The sequence below is a fragment of the Mus caroli genome, unplaced genomic scaffold (genome assembly GCF_978045245.1).
Source record: "Mus caroli unplaced genomic scaffold, Mus_caroli_1 scaffold_9, whole genome shotgun sequence".
NCBI lineage: Eukaryota > Metazoa > Chordata > Mammalia > Rodentia > Muridae > Mus > Mus caroli.
This window is the reverse complement of record NW_028227264.1, coordinates 19,385,022-19,408,637: the sequence shown is the minus strand read 5'-3', so window position 1 is coordinate 19,408,637 and position 23,616 is coordinate 19,385,022. Positions and strand designations below refer to the sequence as shown.

Sequence of the window (23,616 nt, the reverse complement as noted above, 5' to 3'; positions counted from 1 at the left end):
CATTCACACATAGATTAGTTAGAGCAAAGCTCAAGCAAACAGGTTTCAAACATTTCACACATACATACATAAATACACACAATAAGTGGATGGAGCAAGCTCCAACACACCCAGACAAGCTTTACACATATACACACATACAAATAGGAGATGGGTGGAATGAACAATGTTTCAGTCCGCATTTACACAAATCTTAAACACACACACACAGTTGCTGGATAAAAGAAACAAGGTTCCAACCCACTACACACACAACCCTTACACATATACACACATGTACATACATAGTGATGGATAGAAGGAACAATACTCCAATCCACCACACACACAAACCTTACACATATACACACACGTGTACATAGTTGATGGATGGAAGGAACAATACTCCAACCCACCACACACAAGTCTTAACAGATACACATAGTTGATGGATGCTCTAACCATCACCCTTTATTCTTTCTTTCATCACTTATATATCCCAGGAAAGTGTTTCAAACAGTATTAAATTACAATGTGTTTATGTTTTAGTTTTAAATGGTTATGAAAATGATGTGTTTTCCAATACCTTATAAGAAACAACATTACAAGTACAGGTAAAGAAACAAAATAAATAAAATTAAAAATAAAATAAACAAAATCTTTAAAAGTAATCTAGTAAGAATCTTAAAGGAATCACAAATCTAAACTTTTATATAAAAACCAGTCATATGTACCTTAATTCCTCAGAATGCATATGGATTAATCAGCAAATTTTTTTTTTTTTGCGATAAATAAATGCCTGTTTTCACCGCACCCCAGCGAGCTTACACAGTATCTGGAGAGAGCAGACCTTATACCAACTGCCAGGTGGATTGTGGGGTTGCTGAACTGAACTGAGGTAACTCCGGTTAGCTTCTTGAAGTGAGCAGGGACCAAAGCCTAAAATGGCAGAGAAAGCCAACCAGATGCAGTCCTCCCTGCCCAGGTTTAGGCCAAGGCAGCCATAGTAACCCTTCAGTGTCTTGACCTAGGTCTTTACACCAGCTGGGGTCTGGGGTGGTCCTGCGCCCCCTGGGCCAACACAGGTGACTGTTCTCATTCCATGGTGCCAACACCATCCTCCACGTCTCTGGGGACTGCACTCTGAAGCTCACGCCTGATTTCAGGGGACAGCTGCGGGTGGGGCTGCAGCCTGAGCAGTTCCAGGAGGGCCTCCTTCTGCTCTGTGGCCAGGTCAGCCTTGTAGCACTGCGCTAGTGTCAGCAGGCACTGGTGCCAGAGGACAGGCAGCTGGCGCTTTTCCCTCCGGAAGGCCAGAAAGTGGAAGACGAGAGCGTCGAGCACGCGGTAGGGCAATGCGTACTTCTTATCCAGCAGCAGGCGCAGGAAGATGCTGTTGGCACCACTGTATTCCATTTCCGCGATCTTCAGCATGGCCGCACTGGAGTGCAGCACGGGGATGGAGCACTTGGTGATGATGCTGCCCACGATGATGGCTTCTTGGAGGGTACAGGTGCCAGACTCACACAGTGGGATCAGGATTCCTTTGAACCAGGCTCCAGGCTTGAACAGGGCCTTCTGGAGCGCCTTGTAGAGGTGAAAGTTGAGTCGTTTGTATTCAGCAATGTCATCTCGCACTCGGGGAAGCAGGACAAGGTTGTAGAAGCGCTGAGCCATGCGCTCCTTCCAAGTTAGAGATAAAAATCTTGGTGGCTTGAAACATGGCGGCTGCAGTCCAGGCCTCAGGCTCAGTGACATAGAGGATCTGCTCCCAGTTGGACAGTGCGGGGATGATCTTAAAAGCCTTGGGCAGTTTCCCACTGTGGTACTTACATAACACCTCCGGGACTTCTCGGTAGAGTTCCAGGACCCCGGGATGCAGCTGAGGCATGGGGAAGCCCGATACCTCTGACATGACTGCCTCCACCTCTGTCTGCTTCTCAGTCAACTTCTCCATGATGATATCAGCCACGGTGCGCCTCACTGGAGGGTTCTTGTTCATGAACATTTCAATGGCACGCCCATCTTCAGGGTCCACCCCAGTCATTTTGGCTGCCTTCTCCAGGGTAGGCCACTCCTCATCCTCCTCATCCGATCCATCCTGTGGCAATCCTGGCCCCAGTCACGTGGCGCGCTCTCGCGGTGGTGCTGACCGATCTCCAGCCCCATGGTCAGTTTCGAGCTCCTCCTGCTGTTGTCGGGCTTGCTGCAAAATCCATCTGCTCGCCACAGGATCTTAAGACTTCTGGTGAGTGGAACACAGCTTCTGCTCCAATCCAATTGCGCGCGGGACCTGAGACTGCATTAGTTAGGGAAGCAGAAACCGGCCTGAGTAGGGCCACAGGCCTCATCCGGCCAGATCAGCACAGGGGTAGCTTGAGCGCAGGGTTGCCTGACACCCGCCAGCTACCCACGACCCCCGCCACAGGATTTTGAGACTGCTGGTGAGTGGAACACAGCTTCTGCTCCAGTCCAATCACGCGAGACCTGAGACTGCTTTGGTTGGGGAGGCAGAAATCCGGCCTACGTAGGGCCACAAGCCTCTTCCGGTCAGAAAAGCACCGGGGTAGCTAGGGCGCAGGATCGGCTGACACTCGCCAGCTACCCACAATACCCGCCAGAGGATCTAAAGACTTCTGGTGAGTGGAACACAGCTTCTGCTCCAATCCAATTGCACGCGGGACCAGAGACTGCATTCGTTAGGGAAGCAGAAAACCGGCCTGAGTAGGACCACAGGCCTCTTCCGGCTGGACCAGCACCGGGGTACCGCCAGCTACCCACGACCCCTGCCGCAGGATTTTGAGACTGCTGGTGAGTGGAACACAGCTTCTGCTCCAATCTTTAAACAGTGACAACGATAACAACTAACCCCAGAGATTACCAGATGGCGAAAGGTAAACGTAATAATCTTACTAACAGAAACCAAGACCACTCACCATCATCAGAACCTAGCACCCCCACTTCGCCCAGTCCAGGGCACCCCAACACACCGGAAAAGCTAGACACGGATCTAAAAGCATATCTCATGATGATGGTACAGGACATCAAGACGGACTTTAATAACTCACTTAAAGAATTACAGGAGAACATGGCTAAAGAGTTACAAGTCCTTAAAGAAAAACAGGATAACACAATCAAACAGGAAGAAGTCCTTAAAGAAAAAAAGGAAAACACATCCAAACAGATGATGGAAATGAACAAAACCATACTAGACCTAAAAAGGGAAGTAGACACAATAAAGAACACCCAAAATGAGGCAACACTGGAGATAGAAACCCTAGGAAAGAAATCTGGAACCATAGATACGAGCATCAGCAACAGAATACAAGAGATGGAAGAGAGAATCTCAGGTGCAGAAGATTCCATAGAGAACATTGGCACAACAATCAAGGAAAATGTAAAATGCAAAAAGATCCTAACTCAAAACATCCAAGAAATACAGGACACAATGAGAAGACCAAACCTACGGATAATAGGAGTGGATGAGAATGAAGATTTTCAACTCAAAGGACCAGCAAACATCTTCAACAAAATTATAGAAGAAAACTTCCCAAATCTAAAGAAAGAGATGCCCATGAACATACAAGAAGCCTACAGAACCCCAAATAGACTGGACCAGAAAAGAAATACCTCCCGACACATAATAATCAGAACAACAAATGCTCTAAATAAAGATAGAATACTAAAAGCAGTAAGAGAAAAAGGCCAAGTAACATATAAAGGCAAGCCTATCAGAATTACACCAGATTTTTCACCAGAGACTATGAAAGCCAGAAGATCCTGGACAGATGTTATACAGACACTAAAAGAACAAAAATTCCAGCCCAGGCTACTATACCCAGCCAAACTCTCAATTAACATAGATGGAGAAACCAAAGTATTCCACGACAAAACCAAATTCACACATTATCTCTCCACGAATCCAGCCTTCAAAGGATAATAACAGAAAAAAACCAATACAAGGACAGGAACCACGCCCTAGAAACAACAAGAAGGTAATCCCTCAACAAACCTAAAAGAAGACAGCCACAAGAACAGAATGCCAACTTTAACAACAAAAATAACAGGAAACAACAATTACTTTTCCTTAATATCTCTTAATATCAATGGACTCAACTCCCCGATAAAAAGACATAGACTAACAAACTGGCTACACAAACAAGACCCAACATTTTGCTGCTTACAGGAAACTCATCTCAGAGAAAAAGATAGACACTACCTCAGAAAGAAAGGCTGGAAAACAATTTTCCAAGCAAATGGTATGAAGAAACAAGCTGGAGTAGCCATTCTAATATCTGATAAGATTGACTTCCAACCCAAAGTCATTAAAAAAGACAGGGAGGGACACTTCATACTCATCAAAGGTAAAATCCTCCAAGAGGAACTATCAATCCTGAATATCTATGCTCCAAATACAAAGGCAGCCACATTCATTAAAGAAACTTTAGTAAATCTCAAAGCACACATTGCACCTCATACAAAAATAGTGGGAGACTTCAACACACCACTTTCACCAATGGACAGATCATGGAAACAGAAACTAAACAGGGACATAGAGAAACTAAGAGAAATTATGAATCAAATGGATCTGGCAGATATCTACAGAACATTCTATCCTAAAACAAAAGGATATACCTTCTTCTCAGCACCTCATGGCACCTTCTCCAAAATTGACCACATAATTGGTCACAAAACAGGCCTCAACAGATACAAAAATATTGAAATTGTCCCATGCATCCTATCAGATCACCATGGACTAAAGCTGATTTTCAATAACAAAATAAATAATAGAAAGCCAACCTTCACGTGGAAACTGAACAACACTCTTCTCAATGATACCTTGGTCAAGGAAGGAATAAAGAAAGAAATTAAGGACTTTTTAGAGTTCAATGAAAATGAAGCCACAACATACCCAAACTTATGGGACGCAATGAAAGCATTTCTAAGAGGAAAACTCATAGCTCTGAGTGCCTCCAAAAGGAAACTAGAGAGAGCACACATTAGCAGCTTGACAACACACCTAAAAGCACTAGAACAAAAGGAAGCAAATTCACCCAAGAGGAGTAGACGGCAGGAAATAATCAAACTCAGGGGTGAAATCAACCAAGTGGAAACAAGAAGAACTATTCAAGGAATCAACCAATCAAGGAGCTGGTTCTTTGAGAAAATCAACAAGATAGATAAACCCTTAGCCAGACTCACTAGAGGGCACAGGGAAAGCATCCTAATTAACAAAATCAGAAATGAAAAAGGAGACATAACAACAGATCCTGAAGACATCCAAAACACCATCAGATCCTTCTACCAAAGGCTATACTCAACAAAACTGGAGAACCTGGATGAAATGGAGAAGTTCCTAGACAGATACCAGGTACCAAAGTTGAATCAAGATCAGGTTAATGATCTAAACAGCCCTATATCCCCCAAAGAAATAGAAGCAGTCATTAATACTCTCCCAACTAAAAAAAGCCGAGGACCAGATGGGTTTAGTGCAGAGTTCTATCAGACCTTCAAAGAAGATCTAATCCCAGTTCTTCACAAACTATTCCACAAAATAGAAACAGAAGGTACTCTACCCAATTCATTCTATGAAGCCACAATTACTCTGATACCTAAACCACAAAAAGACCCAACAAAGATAGAAAACTTCAGACCAATATACCTTATGAATATTGATGCAAAAATCCTCAATAAAGTTCTTGCTAACCGAATCCAAGGACACATCAAAACAATCATCCATCCTGACCAAGTAGGTTTCATCCCAGGGATGCAGGGATGGTTCAATATAAGGAAATCCATCAACGTAATCCAGTATATAAACAAACTCAAAGACAAAAACCACATGGTCATCTCGTTAGATGCGGAAAAAGCATTTGAGAAGATCCAACACCCATTCATGATAAAAGTCTTGGAAAGATCAGGAATTCAAGGCCCATACCTAAACATGATAAAAGCAATCTACAGCAAACCAGTAGCCAACATCAAAGTAAATGGTGAGAAGCTTGAAGCAATCCCTCTAAAATCAGGGACTAGACAAGGCTGTCCACTTTCTCCATACCTATTCAACATTGTACTTGAAGTCCTAGCCAGAGCAATTCGACAACAAAAGGAGATCAAAGGGATACAAATTGGAAAAGATGAAGTCAAAATATCACTTTTTGCAGATGATATGATAGTATATATAAGTGACCCTAAAAATTCCACCAGAGAACTCCTAAGCCTGATAAACAGCTTTGGTGAAGTAGCTGGATATAAAATTAACTCAAACAAATCAATGGCCTTTCTCTACACAAAGAATAAACAGGCTGAGAAAGAAATTAGGGAAACAACACCCTTCTCAATAGTCACAAATAATATAAAATATCTTGGCGTGACTCTAACTAAGGAAGTGAAAGATCTGTATGATAAAAACTTCAAGTCTCTGAAGAAAGAAATTATAGAAGATCTCAGAAGATGGAAAGATCTCCCATGCTCATGGATTGGCAGGATCAACATTGTAAAAATGGCTATCTTGCCAAAAGCAATCTACAGATTCAATGCAATCCCCATCAAAATTCCAAATCAATTCTTCAACGAATTAGAAAGTGCAATCTGCAAATTCATCTGGAATTACAAAAAACCTAGGATAGCAAAAACTCTTCTCAAGGATAAAAGAACCTCTGGTGGAATCACCATGCCGGACCTAAAGCTCTACTACAGAGCAATTGTGATAAAAACTGCATGGTACTGGTATAGTGACAGACAAATAGACCAATGGAATAGAATTGAAGACCCAGAAATGAACCCACACACCTACGGGCACTTGATCTTCGACAAGGGAGCTAAAAACATCCAGTGGAAGAAAGACAGCATTTTCAACAAATGGTGCTGGCACAACTGGTTGTTAACATGTAGAAGAATGCGAATCGATCCATTCCTATCTCTTTGTACTAAGGTCAAGTGTAAGTGGATCAAGGAACTTCACATAAAACCAGAGACACTGAAACTTATAGAGGAGAAAGTGGGGAAAAGCCTTGAAGATATGGGCACAGGGGAAAAATTCCTGAATAGAACAGTAATGGCTTGTGCTGTAAGATCGAGAATTGACAAGTGGGACCTCATGAAACTACAAAGCTTCTGCAAGGCTAAAGACACCATCAATAAGACAAAAAAACCACCAACAGATTGGGAAAGGATCTTCACCTATCCTAAATCAGATAAGGGACTAATATCCAATATATATAAAGAACTCAAGAAGGTGGACTCCAGAAAGTCAAATAACCCCATTAAAAAATGGGGCTCAGAACTGAACAAAGAATTCTCACCTGAGGAATACCGAATGGCAGAGAAACACCTGAAAAAATGTTCAACATCCTTAATCATCAGGGAAATGCAAATCAAAACAACCCTGAGATTCCACCTCACACCAGTCAGAATGGCTAGGATCAAAAATTCAGGTGACAGCAGATGCTGGCGAGGATGTGGAGAAAGAGGAACACTCCTCCATTGTTGGTGGGATTGCAAGCTTGTACAACCACTCTGGAAATCAGTCTGGCGGTTCCTCAGAAAATTGGACATAGTACTACCGGAGGATCCTGCAATACCTCTCCTGGGCATATATCCAGAAGATGTCCCAACCGGTAAAAAGGACACATGCTCCACTATGTTCATAGCAGCCCTATTTATAATAGCCAGAAGCTGGAAAGAACCCAGATGTCCCTCAACAGAGGAATGGATACAGAAATTATGGTACATTTACACAATGGAGTACTACTCAGCTATTAAAAAGAATGAATTTATGAAATTCCTAGCCAAATGGATGGACCTGGAGGGCATCATCTTGAGTGAAGTAACACAATCACAAAAGAACTCACACAATATGTATTCACTGATAAGTGGATATTAGCCCAAAACTTAGGATACCCAAGATATAAGATACAATTTGCTAAACGCATGAAACTCAAGAAGAATGAAGACCAAAGTGTGGACACTGTGCCCCTTCTTAGAATTGGGAACAAAACACCCAGGGAAGGAGTTACAGAGACAAAGTTCGTAGCTGTGATGAAAGGATGGACCATTTAGAGACTGCCGTATCCAGGGATCCTTCCTATTAGCAGCTTCTAAACGCTGACACCATTGCATACACTAGCAAGATTTTGCTGAAAGGACCCAAATATAGCTGTCTCTTGTGAGATGATGCTGGGGCCTAGCAAACACAGGAGTGGATGTTCACAGTCAGCTATTGGATGTATCACAGGGCTCCCAATGGAGAAGCTAGAGTAAGTACCCAAGGAGCTAAAGGGATCTGCAACCCTATTGTTGGAACAACATGATGTACTAACTAGAACCCCGGAGCTCTTGTCTCTAGCTGCATATGTATCGAAAGATGGCCTAGTCAGCCATCAATGGAAAGAGAGGCCCATTGGACTTGCAAACTTTATATGCCCCAATATAGGGGAATGCCAGGGCCAAAAGAATGGGAATGGGTGGATAGGGAAGTGGGGAGGGCGCTATGGGGGACTTTTGGGATAGCATTGGAAACGTAATTGAGGAAAATATGTAATAAAAATATTAAAAAAAAAAAAAGAACTCACACAATATGTATTCACTGATAAGTGGATATTAGCCCAAAACTTAGGATACCCAAGATATAAGATACAATTTGCTAAACGCATGAAACTCAAGAAGAATGAAGACCAAAGTGTGGACACTGTGCACCTTCTTAGAATTGGGAACAAAACACCCAGGGAAGGAGTTACAGAGACAAAGTTGGTAGCTGTGATGAAAGGATGGACCATTTAGAGACTGCCGTATCCAGGGATCCATCCCATAATCAGCTTCTAAACGCTGACACCATTGCATACACTAGCAAGATTTTGCTGAAAGGACCCAAATATAGCTGTCTCTTGTGAGACAATGCCGGGGCCTAGCAAACACAGGAGTGGATGTTCACAGTCAGCTATTGGATGTATCACAGGGCTCCCAATGGAGAAGCTAGAGAAAGTACCCAAGGAGCTAAAGGGATCTGCAACCCTATTGTTGGAACAACATGATGTACTAACCAGAACCCCGGAGTTCTTGTCTCTAGCTGCATATGTATCGAAAGATGGCCTAGTCGGCCATCACTGGAAAGAGAGGCCCATTGGACTTGCAAACTTTATATGCCCCAATATAGGGGAATGCCAGGGCCAAAAGAATGGGAATGGGTGGGTAGGGAAGTGGGGGGCGCTATGGGGGACTTTTGGGATAGCATTGGAAATGTAATTGAGGAAAATATGTAATAAAAATATTAAAAATCCAAAACAAAAAAAAAACAAAAAAAAAAAAAACAAAACAAAGTCTTTGGTGAGGAAGGAGTCATAACAGCAGGACTGTGAGATAGCTGGTCACATTGCATCCACTGTAGGAAGCAGAGAGAAGATAGCTTCCGAAACAGTTCAGTCTAGAACTCTGGATTATTAAAAGGTGCCAGCCACATTCAGGGTGGGTCTTCCCCACTCAGTTAATCCTCTCAGGAGGGATGCTCATAGACCTGTCCAGAGGCATGTTTTCTGGGTGATTCTAAATCCAGTAAGGTTGTAAAAAATTAACCATTGCACAGGTAAGGTGCTTTGCTCACAGCCTCCTTTGCTCCACTCCTGTACTTCCCTGATACAAGACTGAGCTAGACTCCAAGAACAAGAAACACTTTCTCTTGTTTATTTGCATTTATAGCCCAGTATCCAGGTGGCCCAGGGAAAGAGGGAGGACAAAGGAAGATGTCAGAGAAAAGGGAAGGAGAAAGCAGCTATAGACCTCTCTAATGTTGCAAGTGTAGTAAATGTCACTCTCTGTCATTTTTATTTCTAGAAGTCCGTTAAGTAAGCACAACAAATAAATGCCAGTCCCTGTAGAAATAATGTTTGTCAGTGAAGTGGTGTCTTCCCTTCTTAGATCAGTGGCCAAGCCTTACTCTGGACCCCAAGCTGGGTTGCACCATTTCTCTGGAGGTTAATTCTTATTGTAGTTGCTACACACTGGACCTTCTAAAATACTACCATGTACCTACTATGTTCTTAGCTGTGGTAGTTTGCGACTATGTAGGAACTCAGTGACTGACCATTACCATTAGAGCACCTCCCCATGCCCTCTCCTGACAATCACAATGTAAATGGTTTTGGAGACAGAGGTTTGCCAACGGATCACAACTCACAGGTTGAGCTACAGATAGATCCAGCATTCTATCATCTATCTATCTATCTATCTATCTATCTATCTATCTATCTATCTATCTATCTATCTATAAAAATCTCTAACTGTTCCTATTGTTTGAGTGTGAAATGTACCTCTTAGGATTTGAACATTTGACATCTTCAGTCCAGATCCTGCCTGCTCCCGTTTACTGACTGCACAACCCTGAACTGGTTAATGACTTCTGGTGCTTCAGTTTATTCAGCTGTATATGATGACTATAGTATTACCTACTTCATAGCATTACAATGAGTAATTGAGTTAATACATGTTAAAGAACAGAGGTCTGAGTTTCCTATGCTTTGCGTAGAGGCCAGAGGTCTATGTCCAATGTCTTACAGTAGTATTCTACCTTAATTTTGAGTCAGAATTTCTCACTGAACCTGGAGCTTGCCATTTGGATAGACTGGCTGACTCCTAGGATCTGTCTCTTGTGAGACAAAGTGTTGAAGTTAGAAAGAAATGTGTAGCACTGCACCTGATTTAATGTGGATAAGGATCTGAAGTTAGGGCCTCATACTTGCAAAGAAATTATTGAGCCGTGTCCCCAATCCTTAAAAAATAAACAAACAAAACAAACTTTAAAAACTCTCTCTCCCTCCCTCCCTCCTTTCTTTCTTTCCTTCCTTCCTTTCTCTTCTTCTTCTTTCTCTTCCTCTCCTTTGCCTTCTCTGACTCCTTCTTCTTCTTCTTTAGAGGCAAGGTTTATCTGCGGAGCCCTGGTTTTCCTGGAACAGTCGGTCTGTAGATTAGGCTGGCCTCACACAGGAGAGATCTACCTACATCTGTCCCAGAGTGCTGGGATTAAAGGTGTCTTTCCATTGTCTGTCTTCTGACAGTTTTTATTGTTGTCATAAGATGAAATAGAATTAGCTTTTGTATTTAGATTATTGAATGAAATTTGTTTGGCCACCAAAATTTATTTGACTTTCTAAATAGTTTCTCTGAATGTCTAGACTAAAATAAAAAAATAAACTGCTTAGAATGATGGCCTCTCGTTAGTATTTTTTTTAATATTCATTTATTTATTATATGTAAGTACACTGTAGCTGTCTTCAGACACTCCAGAAGAGAGCATCAGATTTCGTTACAGATGGTTGTGAGCCACCATGTGGTTTCTGGGATTTGAACTCAGGACCTTTGGAAGAACAGTCGCCGATCTTAACCACTGAGCCATCTCACCAGCCCCTCTCTTTAGTCTTAATGTGTATGTAAGATTTATTTTTTATTTTTCAATCTAAAGAAGATAGTAAGTGAATATCACCAGTGGTGTGCACATCACAGTTGGAAGGAAATTTCCAGGCCATTACCAGGTTCAGTTCTTCATTTCTATGAGTAAAGCATATATCATTTTCAGTATACGTTTGGTCAAGTTCTGGAGGGTAAACCAAGATCAATGCCAGTAGCCTGGTGGGGATCTATGGGATTGACTGTCCAACAGCTCACAAAAAGTATTTCATTTCTAACAATTTATTTGTATTTGTGAGACTGTAGTGACTAGTATGAGACTCAATACCTGTTAGTAAGTAACTCCATTTTTACTCGATTTACCTCTATCTATCTATCTATCTATCTATCTATCTATCTATCTCTCTCTCTCTCTCTCTCTCTCTCTATCTATCTATCTATCTATCTATCTATCTATCTATCTATCTATCTATCTATCTATCTATGCAATCTATGCAGGTTCTACAATGGTTAACTTCTAGATGGCTTTTCACTTTTTTTTTTAAATGTTAGCCATACATCTCAGAATCCCACTTAGTATCTTGAACAGTGATCTGAATTTATTTAAGGAGTAAATCCCAGATATTCTAATGCATGCTAACTCTGTTCACTTTTAAATTATTTGATGTGTGCACCTTACTTAAGTAAATGTTATAGTACAATGTTGAAAAAAATCATCAAACTACAGCAAGTGGTTTGACCTCCATTCTGCCTCAGATTCAAAGGTATCAGAAGAAGACGCTCTTTCATAAATTGGACTTTTTGGTGGGGCCATGACTATATTTGTCTGGACATGCCAGCCCTAACACTGGGCACCTTTTTAGAAGGTTCCCTGAGTATATTGTGAAGATGGTGACTGTTGAAGAGAAGCAGGAAACCTGCCACTGCACTTTCTTGATGCTTGCTCAGAGCTCCCTTCCCTTTTCCCCTTTCCCCAGTATAGATGCCTTTCAGAGAGGGCAAACAGAGGGCCCAGCCTGGCGCCAGAATATTTCCCTTTTCATGGTGGCTCTCCCTTCTCCCTAACAAACACCCACCCCCACCCCCAGGCCCTCAGGCTCAGGAAGCAGCAGATGCCAGCTTTGGGAACAGACAAATGGCAACACATCCCTGCCTCTGTGTCACCGAGGCTGGCACTCTCCTTGATAGATAACATTTCTCCCGTGCAGATGGCTCCTGTCCTTAAGGGAAACAAGGACAGAACAGCCTTGAAAATTTAAGTGGCCCAGTCTTAGGCCATGAGAGAAGGGTGTTTAAGTGTTTCCAGACAGCTGTGACCAGTTTGTAAAAACACACTAGTTCCTGAAAGCACCATTAAATGACTTTCCAGGACAGAAAGAGTCCCCTCTCCCAACTGCAGAATTCTTGTCACCTCCCCAAAGCCCGAGGATCTCTGCTTATGTATACACGAATATAAAATCTCCAAGCCCCTAGATTGGAGTATCACATTCCTAACCTGCACTGTGGGAAATGGTTAAGATCCGGGTCTGACTGAATAAAGGCTCTCTTTCTTATGTTACATCAAACTTGCAATTACTAGAGTTCTTCCGGAGTTCCCGAGAACTGGACATAACACTGCTTCAATTCTCTTAAGCATCATTTTTTTCTCTTTTGTGGTCTCCCAGAGGAAGAGTTAACAGACAGGGATCAGCAATTTCAAATCCTTTTTTCTAATTGAAAGAATCATGTCAACCCATGACTTGAGGGAAAAAAGCTGGTAAAATATCACTTTTAAAGGAAAAATATCCATCTGGGCAGTGGTGGCACACACCTTTAATCCCAGCACTTGGGAGGCAGAGGCAGGCAGATTGCTGAGTTCGAGGCTAGCCTGGTCAACAGAGTGAGTTTCAGGACAGCCAGGGATACACAGAGAAACCCTGTCTCAAAAAAAAAATGGAATGGAAGGAAGGGAGGGAGGGAGGGAGGGAGAGAGAGAGAGAGAGAGAGAGAGAGAGAGAGAGAGAGAGAGAGAGAGGAAAGAAAGAAAGAAAAAGAAAGAAAGTGTTGCGGCCTGCCCGCAGTCCACAACACGAACGGTTCAACTGAGAATGGCAGTTCGAGCTGAAAAGAGAGGAATCTAGACAGGGCGGAAGAAAGAATGGAGCTAAGACAACATTCTGATCAAAGCTCAATTTTACTATTTTCAGACACTCAGTTATAAAGGAAAGGGGAGGGAACCCAATTTCCCGCCAAGTAACTCAGGGTCCAGTAGCAGGACGAACACGTGTGTGCCTCCAGGCAGCAAAGGCAGGGTCCAGCAGTAGGCGTGGCAGGACGAATGAGCAGGTAGCTCCACCCTTGAGCAAGCAGGTTCCAGGCTGGGGGAAGGGAGGCCACATCTCCTCCCATTAGTTAACAAAACAAACAAACAAAAAAAGAGGCTGGACTGAGGCAGAAAAATTATTTATGTTCAATAGTTCTGCCTGAGTTCTTAGGGCTAAAGAAAAAACCTGTTTCCGTGGGATTCCCTAACTTTTCTAATGGTAAACTGTATTTGGCTAAGACTGTCTTTATTATCCTAGTAAACCACTAACAGAATAGGCTCTGACTTTATAATGCTAATTAGTGCTGAATAGGTAACTACCTGTTTGCATTTTAAGTAGGGCGTTGGAACCCTGGCTGAGTTTAACTAAACAAATTTAGAATAACACTGAGCTGATAATCCTCCGCAATTTTGGATGACAGCCAGGGAAACAGGGAGAAGGGGTAAGACCAGCTCTTTAGTACAAGGCCAGTTGGCTTTTTTTATTTGGGTGGGAGGCAGTGAAGGGCTTGCCCTTTTGACAGTAAGGTCTCCAACCTCTCTCCCCCCTATTAATTAAGTTTAAATAGGCAATGCTTAACAGAGGTGATCAAATGATTTTTTTCATCCATAGATGAGTGGGCCTTTAACCTTGACTTGGGTGGACATTAACCTGATTCCTCCCGTGAGCTTTATAACAACTCACATCTGTGGCTCTTGGTATCTTTTGGGGAGGGGAGGCAGAGCCTTAGGTATTTTTGGTTTTTAGCTGGAGTCAGATACCAACCTCCTTCAAATCAGGTGTGTCGCACAGGGAACTCAGAAACGGTCAAGCTGGACCTTCCCTCCGCAGTAATCTCCTGCGCCAAGCGGTACCCATACTGTATTCATATGATTATGAATCAGTAGCGCAATTCTGAGCTATGCGCGGTCTCTATATGAGACTTGTCAACCTCAGATTTAGCAAGGCCTAGACAAGAATTATGTCAGTATTAACACCATGGATTGTGGTTAAAATAGGAGCTGGAGGTCTTTCCTCTTCATCTCTGTTATTCCCTAGCCTGAGGAACTAAGGACACCTTGCAGTAACAGCAAGGGTGAAAAGCCAGAGGCCAGCTAAGGGACTAAGCCCATCTCTATCAAAATAAGAACTAATCTCTGTAAATATATGAAATTTCTACTTCCCTAGCTCTCCTGGTAAATCTAAATCCTATCTCAGGCTGAAAGCCACATGCTGGGATGTCCTTGGAAGGGAGATTAGCAGTACCACCTGTTTGCTCTTAGGGGCGGAGAACCGGAGAATGTGGATTGACCAGCTTGAGAAAAGAAAGAAATCTAAACAATGAGAGAGTAGCACTGTAAATTTTCTGTTTGGAGAAGTCAAGGTACTTTATTTAGATGCAAATTGTAAAGCTAAAGCTAATCTCCGGCCTCCTGTAGGGGAATTGGCTCAGAGGAAAACAGTTTCTGGGAGCTTCCACTCCCAGCTGAATTCTAAGCACAAGAGGAATTTTAGTCTTTAGAATGATACTTAAGAGAAGAGACAGAATCTGTGTTTACCTGACGAATTAATCTCTCTGGTAGCCACCGTGCTCCATCTTCATCTCGTGAAAAAACACAAACCGAGCCTCTTCCCCAGATTAGAACTGGATCCGGACCCTTCCATTTATTAGTCAGGGCGTCCTTCCATTTTACCAATGCATAAGAATTAGAAGTAACTGGGTGCCAGTGGCGTTCCGCTGCAGACTGACCCTTAATGTCAGTTTGCAAAAAGTTTAGGACAAATAAGGTGAAGGCAAGATGAGCCTTTGGTGACCTTGGGGGAAATGCTCTGAATTAACTTTGCTAGGTAATTTAGAATATAGGAATCTCTAATAATTGAACTGAATATTAGACCAGTCTAAGATTGAGTTAGAATGGCTGGTCACACTGAAGAAGAGTGAAAAATCATTATGACTCTATTAAATGACTAATTTTACTAAGTCTGAATATACAGTCTCTGATGTACTATTGCCATAAAGTTAAAAGGCTAGAAGCTAGTCTAAACTGGAAAAATGACAAGCAAGGATGGATCTAAAACATGAATTTAATCTTTTAGTCCTTTTAATCAGGACACTGAGTTAACTTACCTGTCAGCTCAGCACACGAATTACCAATATGCTTCTGTAGAGTTCTGTGGAGAGAACCTGTTTTTCCCTTTCCTAATAAGGTAGCTGTTTTAGGATCAATCTATAAGCCAATAAGTAGACCCTTTTAAAATACTAAAAAGCATTTATTAAATTTGACATTTTAATCTCAAATTTTGAAAATAAAGGTATGTTTTAAATAGTGTGCATGTAAATGCACTAAATAGTATATATGGGGATACAATTTTTCTCTTTTGTCTTTTAAGAGGTTAAAGTTTAAAATTTTACAATATCTAACCTTTTGAATTAATAACTTGTTGGACAAAACATTTAAATATTTGGCTGTAAAGGGGCAGTGACTAATTGCACTTTCAATCATTTTTTTTTTTTAAGGAACGGTTGTAACTAGAAAGCTTGAAAAGTTATTAAGAGTCACACGTGCATAATTTATTTATTTATTAACTAGAAATATGTATAAGCAATTGTAAATTTGAGAATAAATAGTATCTGAGGGACGAACAATTTTAAGTAATTATGAGCTCAGAGATATAGCATTGACTATTAATATATAAATTAAGGTTTGATTGTTCAGCATTTTAAAACACCATCTACAGCACACAACCAGATTATTTGTGTTGGGAACAGGGCTCCCAACGCCCGGCTCTTGAACAGAGACTTGAGAGGTACCTGGAAGAGAATGGGGAGCCGGGCGTGGTGGCGCACACCTTTAATCCCAGCACTCGGGAGGCAGAGGCAGGCGGATTTCTGAGTTCGAGGCCAGCCTGGTCTACAAAGTGAGTGCCAGGACAGCCAGGGCTACACAGAGAAACCCTGTCTCGAAAAACCAAAAAAAAAAAAAAGAGAGAGAGAGAGAGAGAGAGAATGGGGGACAAAGAAACACAAAGAACGGACAGCAACACAAGGTTCTGTTCAAGGTGACGAATTTTATTTTTCCCACACAGGTTATATACTCGTAGGAGCAGGAAGGGGGTGGAGGGGGTCGCTTTGTCTCTGGGTAAAGCACCTATTGACTGGGTAAACAGTTCAGCAGGAAGATCAGAACAGAGAGGGTTATTAGGCATCTATCCACAAGATGTATAGCTATTTGTTCTCCGCTGACTTCAGGATCTATGTCTATTTGTACTCAGCTGGGCTAGTACTTTACTCAGAGGCCAAGACTTTGTAAGTAAGCACTTATGGCTGACAAGGTAGTTAACATTCAAACAGAGTTGCTCCAACAGTCACATAGCATCACTTGGGTTACTTGAGGACTCTTGTCTCTGGGGCAACTAGGTCTTGGGGTTTGCACTTAGCATTACAATACATACCAACAGGCTAAACCTCAAAAGAGTCAAGTAACTTGGGTCCCTGAGGGCTTATAGAGACTTGGTCACCAACCAGGGACCATACAGGGACTTGCCCTAGGGCATATATACATTTGTAGTGTGCTTCTTGGTCTTCATGTATAGCCACTAACTAGTGGAACAGGAGCTCTCTCTGTCTCTGTTCCCTGACATTGAATGCCTTTCCCCCTACCTGGATTGCCTGGTTGGGCCTCAGTGTGGGAGAATGTGTCTAGTCCTGCTGGACTAGATGTCTCTAGGTGGGGGTCTGTCTATCCAGGGGGGGGGCTCTCCTTTTTCTGAAAAAGTGAGGGAGCAATTGAGGGAGAGACTTGTAAGAGTGGGACTGGGAAGAGAGTATGGGGTTGTGATTTTGATGTAAAGTGAACCAAAAAAATCAGTTATTGCAAAAAAAGAACCCAAAAAACAAAATGAAATTCTCAAAATTCTGAAGAATTCTGGGCCTTGGGTGATTTACAATAACAAATAGATACAGGATCTTGTAGACATAGGCATAATTAAACTTATAGGAGCTCAAATGAAGAATTATTTGATATTAATACATATAGTTAATAAAAAAGAATAAAGCATTTTCACCAGCACCTCTAAGCATGGTGTGTCCCCTTACATACAATACAATGTTACAGTAGCAAATCTCTTCAATACAATATTTAAAAAATGAATAGGGTGAATTATTCTTAAGAAAAATCAATATAATCTACATCAAATTCTAAATTTTTAAAGGCTGATAAAAATGCACCTTATGTTATTCAAGAAAAATAATGTAACACTTTTAAATGGCTGTATAAAGAACCTCATTTTGTTTCCAGATTCACTAAATTCACTGTGGTTTTCTCTTAAAACAATGGACATATTGATCAGTTCTACATAGGACAGGGCTGAACATCATATCCCAGAAGAAAGGATTCAGACTTTCCCAAGCATATTTTATGAAAACTTTATCTATGCATCTCACAGTCATATAATGTTATGAGATTCTAATTGTTTCTTAAAGTACCTGTCAAACATCTTTGATGAATAATCTGTAAGCGTTAGAATAAGTTTTCAGTTCTTATAGCTAACCTGATGACACTGAGAGATTTTAATATTTTATATAATACTTGTACATTTGTGTATTAAATATGTACAAATTCAAATCACAGAACAATCTCTCAGCTTCATGTTTTTCTTACTAAGTTTTTTCTGCTCGAATAAAAAAACCATGACCAAAACCAACGTAGGAACTAAAAGCTTTATTTCACTTTAAAGGTGCAGTCCAAAGCCGGGCGGTGGCGCATGACTTTAATCCCAGAACTTGGGAGGCAGAGGCAGGCAGATTTCTGAGTTTGAGACCAGTCTGTTCTACACAGTGAGTTCCAGGACAGTCAAGGCTACACAGAGAAACCCTGTCTTGAAAAATGAAACAAAACAAAACAAAAAAAGTTGCAGTCCAGCTTTAAGAGAAATTAAGGCAGAAACACAAAAGCACATGCAAACATATCACACACACACACACACATAAAAGAAAGTCATAAGACATGTGGAACACCATCAAATACACAAACTTATTAGCATAGATGCAAGAGACAACAATTCAATGGCCTGGATATCTTCAGCATGCTTATAGATAAAAACTCCCCACACTAAGGAACGGCACCTCTATGCACATCAACCATCTCCCCCCAACACAGAACAACAAATAGATAAGACAAGGAAGGAAAATCCTTTGAGCATTATTAAAACACTGAGTATATATAACAAAGAATGTATATTGAAAGCTGTAAGAGAAAAATAACAGCTGATTTTTCAGTGAACACTCTGAAATTCCCCAGAGGTTGTAGCAATGCATACAAGTCTTAAAGACTATAACAGCAAACCTAAAATAATATACCCAGCAAAACTGTGGTGATTTAAAGACAATGGAGATTTTCCATGACATAAACAGTCTAAACAAATTATATTCAATAAACTAAAATCAAAAAGGAAATATAGGAAACATTATGTCTCCTTGAAGAGAGAATTCAGCATTGCAGAGAGTCATATTGTGGAAAGTCTTAATTATTAAAGAATAAAATATACTAAGAAGAAAACACCAAAAATCAGCAACAGGATTACCACTACTTACACATATGTATAAATAATTTTAAATATCAGCGTCCTCAATTCTCCAGTCAAAGAGAAGACTGAATGAAAGGATCAAGAAAGAATGGGACAGGGAAGTAGAGCACATAGATCTATGTACGTAAACATATAGATATATAGATAGGTATACATACATACATTTTATACAGACAGATAGACAGACAGACAGACAGACAGACATAAATACATATATACACATTTGTTGGATAGAGCAGAGTCCCAACAGTCACCCTTCATTTTTAGACTCAGCCTTTTTATAGCTTCTTAGACAAAAAATAAAATCATGTCACAGATAGAATGTTACACAAAAGAGAGTAACAAAAGGATGTTAGTAAGTTCAAGACAATATTTCATTCTCTAAGCTCGGATGTTCAAAGGAACAGTTTCATACGGCCTTATTTTTTTTTAAGATTTGATTTTCTATATATGTAAGTACACTCTCAGTGCCTTCAGACACACCAGAAGATCCCGTTACAGATGGTTGTGAGCCACCAGGTGGCTACTGGGAATTGAACTCAGGACCTCTAGAAGAGAAGTAGGTGCTCTTAACTGCTGAGCCACCTCTCCAGGCCCGATATAGCCTTACTTTATTCTACTGCACACCTGACCTGAAATGATGGTTTTTTCCATGATCATTAGTTTGTTCCAAACCTATTTCTCTTCTCAGTGCAACTTATGAAAGCTCATTCTATGTCCTATTATTACTATTTGATGAGGAGGGGACACATTCTATTCTTGATTCTAACTTTATTATATCTTTCTGGGGAAAAAAGACAATTAAAAACCATCTCATTAAACATTCTTCCTAAAAATATTTTAACCAAGTCAGGAATTCTGTAAACTCATTAATTCATCTAAATTGTGTTATTTTAATGAAAGTTCCTCTGAATGTTGATCTGTAGAAAATTTGTCGGATAGGATAGGCTGAAGCTCAGGAATCATTAGGATATGTAAGAGTAACATGAAAGGCATATCAATAGGAAGAAGCAATTCTTGGATGAAGTGTCTGGGATCTACACCTCTCAGAGCTCCCCCATAATAGGTCATTCAAAAAGGTGGACGATCTTTAGAAAATTTGCTTGCCATGTCCTTTTCTATATTGCTTATGCCACTGGACGTTCAATCCTTGGCTTCTAGGAAGAACTTGGACATCTAGGGTGCTGTGCTCAGCCTTGACACTCATGTTATATGGGGACTGGGCTTATAACAGAGCATTTCCTTAGTATGCATTCTCTAGGTTCCAATCCCCAGCAACAAACATACAGAAAAGACTCAGAGGAAGGTAGCATAGTACTCAGTAAAAGTGGGGATCCTGATTTAATCCCCTATCCTAGAGAATGGGACTCAAGAACATAAATGCCTTGAGGGAAAGATGTAGGGTGAGACCAACAGGATGGAGAGTGCCTGTCCTACAGAGAAATCCCATGATAGAGAAATAGAATGTAAAACAAGAGGCCAACAAGTGAGGGGCTGGTGAGATGAGGCCTTGTAGCACTGTGTGGTTTGCTTAAATCCAACATAACTCAAATACGAGGTCTAGGCAGCTAACAAAAAAATGATTGTAATCAAGCTGCTACTGATAAATCAGGGCAGCAGAACAGACTGGAAACTGAAGTATGACCCTGAAGGGTTGTTCTGCAACATATTTAAAGGATAAAACCATAAAGCAATGGGGAAGGAGGCTGGACACTGCCCAATCATATTTTGACATAAGAGATTGAGCAAGGAGTTTCCATCAGTTAGGATAGGAGTTAGTCTCTAGATATGGGAACATGTACTTTTTTGACCATGCCAGTAAGGAGAAGTTGTATCTGAGATGTGTGAACTCAAGCAACTCTTTGTTTACAATAGAAGCTGTCTAGCTATTGGGAAGTGCCCAGCTCCACTTTGGCCTGGGATCTTGAATTTATTATTAAATGGAGGCTGAAAATGAAATAGTAGCACTTAGAATATTTTTTTTCTTGTTCTCAACAGCAGCAATACTGGTCCAGGAAAATTCTGGGGCACCTAATGAACATGTCTAGAGATCTGGGCAGCTGCCACTGTTCTGCTGACAAGAGTCTTTTCAGATGAGCGGGCTGTAGGGGAAATGCTACAAACTCCCACTCCAATAGAACTTTTAGAACAAGGACCTGGACCAGAACCCCTGGGACTGCTGCTACAACCTGGTCCCCAGCATGGCTCCAGCCATATCAGGCTACAGGAAGCATGCTCTATGAGGGCTGTATCTCACTAAGCAAGGGTGATGAATGTCGGGAGTGTGTGGATCCGCCCCCCTCCCCTCCCAGCCTCATTCTGCGGCCTGATAGATTGAGGGCCTGGAGACTACATAACACTGCAGGGATGCTGAGCTCACAGTGGCAGATCCAGGGTACCAATGTCTTTGCTGAGAGGTATGGAACCTTGCTGGTACAGAGTTGCCAGGCTTTCTGAGGCCAGGTTCAGGTCCCAAGATAGTGGTCCCTTGGCACTGTAGAGACAAATGCTCCAGAAAGTCCATGAAAGCACACACGCTATGCTCTGTCTGTTCTTATTGCATGACACAGTTCTCACCCTGGTGCCTGGGATTCAGTTCTCACCAGGTTCAGAACTGAGTCAGTGTAGTGGCAATCCATGCCTGGATAAAATAGGAAAGGTAACTGTATTCCTAATGTTTAAGAGTGATACCTTTGCTGGGCAGTGGTGGCACACACCTTTAATCCCAGCACTTGGGAGGCAGAGGCAGGCAGATTTCTGAGTTCAAGGACAGACTGGTCTACAAAGTGAGTTCCAGGACAGCCAGGGCTATACAGAGAAACCCTGCCTCAAAGCAACAACAACAACAAAGAGGGACACCTTCATGATATCAGGGATTTTAAAGTATGGCTTCCCATGAGAACATACACCCCTCAAATGAACATTTGCACTTAGCCTTGTACAAAAGACTATGGCTTGGACCTAGGGTCTAGATTGGGTTCATTTTCTCTGCCAGTTAAATAACTAAAACAGGAGAAATCCACAGCATTACAGGCAGCAGTGTTGTGGGGATGTCCATTAAACCAATAGAAAGTCTTTATTAGCCAGCAGGCAGTAGTGCTGGGTGTTAGGGATCCCAGGGTTTCACCAAACCTTTCCCAGGGCGAGTTTTAAATACCAAAGCCATATTCTAGGTTGACATACTTCAAATGATAAGAACAGTTAGCCAGAAGCAGAAGTACAATAGCCAAAAACTCTGGTTAGTACATTTAGGAACCTTCTCAGAACTATGGACTTGATGGATTTTGCTTTTGTTTTATTTATGGTAAATGGTACTGTCTATGTGTTCAGTTTTACAGTCTGAATAGTAATTGTATCATATAGACAGTTGTGCTAACTACTAAGTGCCTACTAAGATCTATGGCCTGGTTCTATAACCCATTGGCCTTAGTTAATGATTTAAACCATGAACTCATCCTGCTTTAAATAGGCATAGTTGGTCCTAAGATGCATTTATATAATTAAAGTGCTACATAACTGGCCATATAGATTAACATGCAAGAACCTCTTGTAAACCAATCAGAAGGAGAATTAATGGCCCAGTAAGAGCAGATAGTGGAGTAGCTAACCAAAGGTAACAAGAGAACAGGAACTACGATCAATTCTTCCCTCTCCCTCTCCCTCTCCCTCTCCCCCTCCCCCTCCCCCTCCCCCTCCCTTTCCCTCTCCCTCTCCCTCTTTTCCTTCCTCCACCTTCTCTGAAGGCAGCAATCCATTTTTAAAAGGAGGCTCCATTGCCTAAAGGTTCCACAACTGCATAACAGCATCACCAGCTTTGGATGCAGTGTTCAAACTTATGAACTTTGGATATTATTTCACATCAAACCATAAAAACTAAATTTGGAGTCAAATGTCAGTGACCATGACATAGTAAAACAGATTAGATTAATAAAAATTTACTTTTCTGTATAATAAGAGTCTCATAGGCATTTTTTACCTACAATAAGAGAGCAAAGACAGTTAATAATAAAAGCATTTAAAATACATTAAGTGAAAGCATGACATAGGTGTTTTTCATCAAAGTAGAGAAATCCATCTTATAGACTTCAGACTGAACCTCATGAAAATGTTATTTGTCTGTAGGTGAACACTAAAGCATAATAGAAATGGGCTATGAGCCTCCTACAAGTTATGTGGACCTCAGAACAGATTACTTACAATATCACCATGAAGTTCAGTGTTTCCGTTCTTTTTTGGTGTGCTTGATCCACTTGTAAATGGAACCTAACAGAACCCTATCCCTACCTATGAGTTACGTTAACCTTAACCCTAACCCATTGGACACTTGGTCTTATTCGTGATAATTTACCATTTCCTATAAGTTGTGTGTAAA

At 41.3% G+C, this 23,616-nt stretch overlaps 1 pseudogene; it reads right to left on the bottom strand.

Annotated features, from left to right (window-relative positions):
• Positions 1 to 1,047: 1,047 nt before the first annotated feature.
• LOC147002576 (bystin pseudogene) lies at positions 1,048 to 21,883 on the bottom strand (annotated as a pseudogene).
• Between the last annotated feature and the right edge of the window lie 1,733 nt (positions 21,884 to 23,616).